This window comes from Scyliorhinus canicula, chromosome 4, assembly GCF_902713615.1.
Source record: "Scyliorhinus canicula chromosome 4, sScyCan1.1, whole genome shotgun sequence".
NCBI lineage: Eukaryota > Metazoa > Chordata > Chondrichthyes > Carcharhiniformes > Scyliorhinidae > Scyliorhinus > Scyliorhinus canicula.
This window is the reverse complement of record NC_052149.1, coordinates 13,314,131-13,323,930: the sequence shown is the minus strand read 5'-3', so window position 1 is coordinate 13,323,930 and position 9,800 is coordinate 13,314,131.

Here is a 9,800-nt window from a genome sequence, read left to right as displayed (position 1 = left end):
GCAAATAGAAGAACCTAATTGCAAAATCAAAGATGGTTACACAGTGCCAAATCCACAATTTATGGAGTGGAGCTGATAATTTTAATTGCAAGGGAATCGGATAGTTCGTACCAGTAATTGTTCGACCTTGACGTCTTACATCACCGCCTTAAGGCCATATTTTCTTTGTCCCTTGTCAAGTTTGAGTGTGAGGCTCCGACCAAGTCATGTGATGAGCTTGTGTCCCAGAATTCAGCATTGTGTGTAAACTGACAACTTCCCTGCACCGCCCTTAATAGGGATGTTTCAGGAGTATGGATAAATAGACAAAGAGTTCAGCCAGCTGTTACAACTGCCTCCTTGATCACTGCATTCCTCTCACTTTGATAGTTTTGACTTGTCAAAATCACTAAAGTGATTAATAGTTTTGTGAAGTCATTCCAAAGAATCATAGACGTTTACAGCACATCTGGCCCTGAGCAAGAACAATCCTAAACTAATCCCCTGTTCTCATCATACAAATCATAGACTTGCTACAGCATGGAATGAGGCCATTCGGCCCATCACTGAAAGAGCAGCTCACCCCGGACCATTCTCCTGCCTGTCCCCATCATCTCAATGCTTTTTGGAAATCCATGTGCACCACATCAACCACATTACCCTCATCAACTCTCTCTCATCAAAACAACTCAAGCAAGTTAGTCAAACACCTTCAGGCAACGCACTCCACTCGCTGTGTATAAAACCTTTTTCTTATTCCACTGTAAAATCAGCATCCACTGGTTCTCCCTCCAATCCTTCCACCCTAATCTTAGTTCTTATCTCTCTGTCTACATCCCTCATGGTTTTCAGCACCTCTGCCAAGTCTCCTCTTAATCTTTTCCTTTCCAAGGCGAACAGCGCCAGCTTCCCTAATCGTTCCAGGTAACTGGGATATCTCACCCTGGAGCCATTCTTGTGATTATTTTCTGCACCCACTTTAATATCTTCACATTCACACGGGTGGCACAGTGGTTAGCACGACTGCCTGAAAGTGCCAAGGACCCCCAGGTTCAATTCCGGCCTTGGGTTACTGTCTGCGTGGAGTTTGCACATTCTCCCTGTATCTGCATGGGTTTCATCCGGGTTTCCCCCGGTTTCCTCCCGCTGTCCAAAGATGCGCAATTTAGGTGGATTGGACATGATCAATCACCCCTTAGTGTCTAAAGGTTAGGTGGGGTTGCTGGGATAGGGCAGGGGATTGGGCCTATATAGGGTGCTCTTTCAAGTATGTAACCTGTGGTGATATAACCACTGTAGTTATGTGTATTGCAGTAGGGGGATGTATGCCTGTACCTGTAATACAGGTTCCTCCGGTAAGCCCCTGCCGGCTAGCTCCGCCCACAGGGAGCTTATGTATAAATGTATGAGAGCTGCTCAGACCCTTAGTCTACAGTTGCAGATGGAGGGACAACATCGTACAACAATAAAGCCTCTATTGTACTAGTCTCTCGGCTTTGAGTATAATTGTTAGCGCTACATAACCAAAGTATGTATTTATAAATGTATGGGTGGTACGGTAGCGCAGTGGTTAAGAGCAGCACTCCGAAAACTCGTGATTCCAAACCTGTTGGACTTTAACCTGGTTTTGTACGACTTTACTGTGCCCACCCCAGTCCAACACTGGCATCTCCGCATCATGGCCAACCTGCTGACCACTGCTCCGAATATCTCATGTGAGTCCCTGTCGGACTTACACTCCTGGGAAGTGCCTTGTCATCTTTCCCCGTATTCCTAGGCTTTAAATTGATGTATATTTGTTTTGTATTTTTCATTCACATTTGTTGTGCTGAATTCTGTGCAGCGGTAAGTCACACAGCATCCAACACCCAGCTAACGTTTGCAAGATGTGACCTCCTCTGGTTTTTGTTTTTCTCGATCCTTTCTTGTGGCTATTTTGTTGCTGAGACTGCAACTTAACCGAGGATTTGCCATAAAATATAATTCACTCTCACATATGTTCATTACACAGGCATTTACTTTTCAATTCCCTTAGAAACGAGCTGCCGCGATTTATATTTCCTGGAATATATGCAGATGATTAAATGGAAATATATAATAGAAAATGAAACGATGATTTAACTGAACTGTTTAAGATGATCAAATGAGTTCATCAAGTTAATAGAGTGTTAGGACACCCTGGATTAAAGGCAGCTAGCACTGGAATTAAAAAAGAAATACAGAAGAGGCAAAGATTTTACAACAGTATCCTAACAAGAGGGAGTTCAGAACAATTGGGCATAATCTTAAAATTAATAATAATCTTTATTAGTGTCACAAGTAGGCTCACATTAATACTGCAATGAAGTTACTGTGAAAATCCCCTAGTCGCCACACTCTGGCGCCTGTTCGGGTACACGGAGGGAGAATTCAGAATGTCGAAATTACCTAACACGCACGTCTTTTGGGACTTGTGGGAGGAAACTGGAGCACCCGGAGGAAACCCATGCAGACACGGGGAGAACATGCAGACTCCTATATCCAATGCCTATATCCTATATCCAAACCCACAGTGCCGTCAGGGAAGGAGTTCCAGGAGTTTGACCCAGTGACAATGAAGGAATGGCTATTTATTTCCAAGTCAGGGTGGTGAGCAGCCTGGAGGGGAACCTCCAGGTGATGGGGTTTCCATGTGTTTGCTGCCCTTGTCCTTCTAGCTGGTAGTGGTCGTGGGTTTGGAAGGCACTGTCTAATGAAACTTGGTAACTGTCTGCAGTGCATCTTGTAGATGATGCACACAGTTGCAAATGTGCATTGGTGGTGGAGGGAGTGGATGCTTGTGGAAGGGGTGTCAATCAAGCGGGTTGTTTCGTCCTAGATGGCGTCGAGCTTCTTGAGTGTTGTTGGAGCTGCACTCATCCAGGCAAGTGGAGAGTATTCCATTACACTCCTGACTTGTGCCTTGGAGATGGTGGACAGACTTTGGGGAGTCAGGAGGTGAGTTACTCGCTGTAGGATTCCTAGTGTTTGACCTGCTCTTGTAGCCACAGTATTGATATGGCTGATCCAGTTCAGTTTCTGGTCAGTAATAACCCCCAGGATTTTGATAGTGGGGGATTCATCAATGGTAATGGAATGTCAAGGGGAGATAGTTAAATTCTCACTTGTTGGAGATGGTCACCAGCCACTTGTGTGGCATAAATGTTGCTTACCCCTTGTCAGCCCAAGCTTGGATAGTGTCCAGGTTTTGCTGCATTTGGACATGGACTCTGAGGAATTGAGAATGCTGCTGGGTATTGTGCAATGATCAGCAGCATTCCAATTCTGACCTCAGGATGGGGGAAGGTCATTGATGAAGCAGCTGAAGATGGTTGGGCCGAGGACACTTCCCTGAGGGACTTCTGCAGCGATGTCCTGGAGCTGAGATGGCTGACCTCCAATCCTTTCTGCCAGGCATGACTCCAACCAGCAGAGAGCTTTCCCCATCATCTCCATTGACTCCAGGTGATGTCACACTCGGTCACATGCTGACTTGATGTTAAGGGCAGACACATACACTTCACCTCTGGAATTATTGCTGCTTGATAGCGCTGTTGATGGCCTCTTCCATTGAGAGCAGATTGATGGGGTGCAATTGGAGTGAATTGAATTGTCTGAAGACTGGCGTCTGTGATGCTGGGGACCTCCGGAGGAAGCCGAGGTTGATCATCCATCGGCACTTCTGGATGAAGATGGTTGCGAATGCTTCAGCCTTGTCTTTTGCACAGATGTGCTGGGTCCCCCATCATTGAAGATGGGGATATTTGTGAAGCAGCCACTTCCAGTGAGTTGTTTAATTATCCACCACCATTCACAACTGGATGTGGCAGGACAGCAGAACTTAGGTCTGACCTGTTGGTTGTGGATGTCTATCTCTGTCTATTACTTGCTGCTAAGAGTGTTTGGCACGCAATTAGTCCTGTGCCAAACACAGGTTGGCAGGTTGGCACCTCATTTTTAGTTCTGCCTGGTGCTGCTCCGGGCATGCCCTCCTGCTCTCTTCATTGAACCAGGGGTGACCCCCGAGCTTGGTGGTAATGGCAGAGTGGGGGATATGCCGAGTCACGAGGTTACAGCACCCACAATGCTGTTCAGGAGGCTGAGGCTGGTGACCAAGGGCACGTGGGAAAAACTAGAGTTGGTGAGGGCAGAACGTTGATCTGGATTCTCCGATCTCAATGCCCTTTAGTATTAGATGGTTACGGGTTCAGTCCCTGAGAATTAAGGGTGGCACAGGGCAGAAACGTTTCTGATCTTTGAAGAGTTGCAAATTCGCTGTAACGTAGGAAATGCGGCAGCCAATCTGTGCACAGCAAGATCCCACAAACAGGATTGTAATTGTGTTCTAATGATCCTGGTAAAGGTCAGAACACAGGGGAGAATGCTCCATTCTTCTTTGTATCATATTGAGCACTTGAGAGGGCTGAAAATCTCAACTAACCTATGACACTTCCTGTCAATATGCTATTAGTCACTGTGTATGTAAATTTTCTTGTTCAGAGAATTGCTCGTTAAACATGTGACATTGATTATCCTACAAAGACAGATGGCGGGAACACTTTGGGGTGAGAGCTTATTGTGGGGCAGTCGATAAATCAAGTGTCTGACAATGGACCAAGCTCGAACTGAAAAGACCAGAGCAGACAGCATTGCTTCTCCCACCGTAAGCCCTGGTTGTAAGTAACACATCCGGCTGTGAAGGGCTCCCTCAGTAGCGGACTGAAACATCAACACACCTTACGTACTAAAGTCTCTGAGGGGAAAGGAAGGAGGGGGGGGGATTAAACCCATGATATTGTGGCTCAGTGTTAATAATAATAATATTATAATAATTGTCACAAGTAGGCTTCAATGAAGTTACTGTGAAAAGCCCCTAGTCGCCACATTCCGGCGCCTGTTCGGGGGAGGCTGGTACAGGAATTGAACCCGTGCTGCTGGTCTTGTTCTGCATTACAAGCCAGTTGTAGAGCCCACTGTGCTAAACCAGCCCCCTGTTACCACTGAACCATAGGAATCAGGATTTATGCCTGTTTGAGGGAGGGGGGGGTGGGGGAGGGGGGGGGGGGGTGGTTGTGGTTTGAAGGGGCTGCTACCTGCTCCCTGTGGCTGGGCTACTCTGACTGTCTCACCCAGCTCTGTCAGACGAGCAGCTCTGTATTGACACTGGCAATGCCTGACGTTCTTATGGTCCAAATGGCTTATTGCTCTCTGGTTGGACTTAATTGAATTATTAGGTGTATGGAGGAGAGATTATGTTTCTGTATAGTTGGTTTTCTTGGCAAGTGTGACTTAAAACAAATTGAAAACATGTTTGACCCCTTGAGGTTAAGTTTATGCATGTTTTCAACATGATGTCTGAGTTTTTATTTGCTTCACTTGCCGCCAGTTCTTTTCCTAATTATTTCTAAAGCACAAGTAAAATGTTCGGAGGTCATGTGTCCTCCAAGGCATATACATATAAATATGTTTCTTTGTTTTATTCATTCAAGTAGATGTTGCTGGACAGGCCAGCATTCATTGTCCATCCCAATTTGTGAAGGTCGTGGTGAGCTTCCATCGTGAACCTCTGCAGTCAATACAAATAAATTGACAAGACAACATCGAAACCATTTGCAGTCATGTAGCTCCCTATCGATGGGGGATGCTGAATGGACCAGGAGGCAGACTGGTTGTCAAGTGATCTTTTGCTTTTTTGACCTCCATTATCAAGACCACCAATGTCTACCCCTCTGATATTGCTGCATTCTGGCCTGGCCTCCGCTCAACTGTTTCCGAATCTATCATCTATATCTACTTGGATATTGAAACCCGCTCCTTGACTGATCTCCCACCATCTACCCTCCCTAAAACTCTGCTATAATATCCTAGCTGTTCACCTAGACCCCAATGGGCGCAGACTTCCATTGATGTCATCCTTGTTTTACATACCCCTCCATGATCTCAATCTCCCTCTGTCATCTCCTCCACTCCTCCAAGCCCTGAGGTCTCTGCACTCTTCTAACTCTGGCCTCTTGTACATCCTCGATTTTATTCGCTCCACCACTGGCAGCTGTTCCTTCAACTGCCTAGGCTTCAAGCTCTGGAACTTATGAACATAGGTAGCACAGTGGGTAGCACTGTTGCTTCACAGCTCTAGGGCCCCAGGTTCAATTCCTGGCTTGGGTTACTGTCTGTGTGGAGTCTGCACGTTCTCCCCCGTGTCTGCGTGGGTTTCCTCCGGGTGCTCTGGTTTCCTCCCACATGTCCCGAAAAACGTGCTTGTTAGGTGAATTGGACATTCTGAATTCCCCTCTGTATAAACTCCAGCGAGTAGAAACCCAAACTGTTTAATCTCTCCTTTCATCCCCGGAATCAATCTGGTGAATCTCCTCTGAATTGCCTCCAATGAAAAAATGAAAATGAAAATTCCCGTACCAGCCTCCCCGGACATGCGCCGGAATGTGGCGACTGGGGGCTTTTCACAGTAACTTCATTCAAGCCTACACGTGACAATAAAGCGATTTTCATTTCATTTTTTTTTCACTTATTGTCACAAGTAGGCTTCAAATGAAGTTACTGTGTAAAGCCCCTAGTCGCCACATTCCTGCACCTGTTCAGGGAGACTGGTACCAGAATTGAACTGTGCTGCTGGCCTGCCTTGGTCTGCTTAAAAGCCAGCGATTTAGCCCAGTGTGCTAAACCAGCCCCAATCTAAACCAGCCCCAATGCCACTGTATCCATTCAATAAGTCACTATCTAATTCATTTATACCTACCGATGTATCATAGAATATAGAACATACAGTGCAGAAGGAGGCCATTTGACCCATCGAGTCGGCACCAACCCACTTAAGCCCTCACTTCCACCCTCTCCTCGTAACCCAATAACCTCCCGGCAGATGGAATACAATGTTGACAAATGTGAGGTTATCCATTTTGGTAGGAATAACAGCAAACGGGGATTATCATTTAAATGATAAAATATTAAAGTATGCTGCTGTGCAGAGAGACCTGGGTGGCTAATGAATTGGCCAAAAAGCCGTATTCAGCCTGGTATCAGGTGGTGTTTGGGTCCTATCCGAGTGGGATGATTTGTGGAGACCCAAGGAAAGCAGAGTTTGATGCTGGACTCTCAAGGAAGAAGGAGCTGTGAGTACCTGCCCCCCCCCTCTCTCCAGAAATACTGTGAGCTGCTGTATTCCTGAAGCTACAGAGAAACTGAATGAATTAATCTGCAGTAAAAACCTTTGCAGACCGAAAACAGGGACCTCGACCTGCAAGCCTAATTTGAGGGAAGGTGTGCTTAAAGACAACTATCTCAAAGTTTCTTTATCCTTTTACTTTTATCTTTCACCCCTCTTTTCCTCTGTGTCTGTTTGTCTTGTGTGCGTGAGTGCGTGTCGAGGGGGGGGGGGGGAAGTTAAAGTGGGGGATTAGGAATTATATAATAGTTAACCAGTTGTATTTGCTGCATATTTCATTATAGTTATTGTTATTAATAAATGTAATCATGGTTAAATTTACAAACCTGGTGACTGTAATTATTGGGCAGCCATGGCCCAAGGACTTTGGGTACTTTTCTAGGAATTAGTTGTTAATTCAATTATGTTGCGACTCCGGGTGAAGGGGGACTGGAAGTACCCATTCCATCGCCCAGGGTGTTGTAACTGGGAGAAGGAGGGGGATGGGAGTTAGGGATTTACAGGTACACATCTCCAATCCCAGCCCCACCCACATAACAGCTGCTGGGGTCACACTTTCTCAAATTCGAACTCTTAAATGCTGGGTGACAACTGCTGCCACTGTGCATGAGAACTACATCTTCCATCATTCCATACCGCCGCTCCTCTATCCCTCAATGCCAGCAAAACTAAAGAGCTGGTCATTGACTTCAGGAAACAAAGTACTGTACACACCCCTGTCAGCATCAACGGGGCCGAGGTGGAGATGGTTAGCAGTTTCAAATTCCTAGGGGTACACATCACCAAAAATCTGTCCTGGTCCACCTACGTCGACGCTACCACCAAGAAAGCACAACAGCGCCTATACTTCTTGAGGAAACTAAGAAAATTTGGCATGTCAACATTAACCCTTAACAACTTTTACAGATGCACCACAGAAAGCATCCTATCTGGCTGCATCACAGCCTGGTATGGCAACTGCTTGGCCCAGGACAGCAAGAAACTTCAGAGAGTCGTGAACACCACCCAGTCCATCACACAAACCCGCCTCCCATCTATTGACTCCATCTACACCTCCCACTGGGGCTGGTTTAGCACAGGGCTAAATCGCTGGCTTTGAAAGCAGACCAAGGCAGGCCAGCAGCACGGTTCAATTCCCGTACCAGCCTTCCCGAACAGGCGCCAGAATGTGGCAACTAGGGGCCTTCCACAGTAACTTCATTTGAAGCCTACTTGTGACAATAAGCGATTTTCATTTCATTTCATTTCACTGCCTGGGGAAAGCAGGCAGCATAATCAAAGACCCCTCCCACCCGGTTTACCCACTCTTCCAACTTCTTCCATCGGGCAGGGGATACAGAAGTCTGAGAACACGCGCGAACAGACTCAAAAACAGCTTCTTCCCCGCTGTTACCAGACTCCTAAACGACCCCCTTATGGACTAACCTCATTAACACTACACCCCTATATGCTTCATCCGATGCCGGTGTTATCTACGGGATAAAAGCAAATTACTGCAGATGCTGGAATCTGAAACGAAAGGGAAAATGCTGGAAAATCTCCGCAAGTCTGGCAGCATCTGTAGGGAGAGAAAAGAGCTGACGTTTCCAGTCCGATGACTCTTTGTCAAAGCTAACAGACAGAGAAAGTGGGAAATATTGATATTGTGGAGTGAGAATGAAAGATGAGTCATAGCCACAGAAACCCAGGGAAACCGGGTGCTAATAGCCACAGAAACCAAGGGGAAAGAGTGTTAATGGCAGTCCCCAGAGAGGACAAAAGATGTGAAAGGCCAAACAGCAGAGAAAATAGCATCAGAGGATGAACTGTAGATGTGGGGGAAGGGGAAGGGGGAAGCAAAGAGGAGAAAGGTTAAGGAAAGGTAGATAAGATTTGGGGGGGGGGGGGGGGTGGTTTGCTAAACATATATTAAGAAATAAAGAAATGGTGAAAGACAGTTAAAATGAAATGGGATGAAAACAAATGGGTCGAGGTGGGATAGAGATGATCATCTGAAGTTGTTGAATTCGATGTTCAGGCCGGAAGGCTGTAGTGTGTCTAACCAGTAGATGAGATGTTGTTCCTCCAGTTTGCATTGAGCTTCACTGGAACATTGCAGCAGGCCAAGAACAGATATGTGGGCATGGAAGCAGGGTCTTTTGTTAAAATGGCAAGCAAGGTCAGGGTCCTGAATGTGCACAGACCGAATATGCTCAGCAAAGTGATCACCCAGTCTGCGTTTGGGCTCTCCGATATAGAGGAGATCACATTGGGAGCAGCGAATGCAGTAGATCAAATTGGAAGAGATGCAAGTGAAACGCTGCTCAACCTGGAATGAGTGTTTTGGGCCTGGGATGTTAAGCATGGAAGAGGTAAAGGGGCAGGTGTTACACCTTCTGCGATTGCAAGGGAAGGTGCAATGGGTGATGGGAGAGGTACTAGGTATGGTGGTGGAGTGGACTAGATTGTCTCGGAGGGAACGGCCTCTGCGGAATGCTGACAGAGGGAGTGAAGGGAAGATGTGTTTGGTGGTGGCATCACGCTGGAGTTGGCGAAAATGGCGGTGGATTATGCTTTTCCTACGGAGGCTGGTGGGATGAAATGTGAGAACAAGGGGGACTCTTTACTTGTTCTGGGAGGGAGT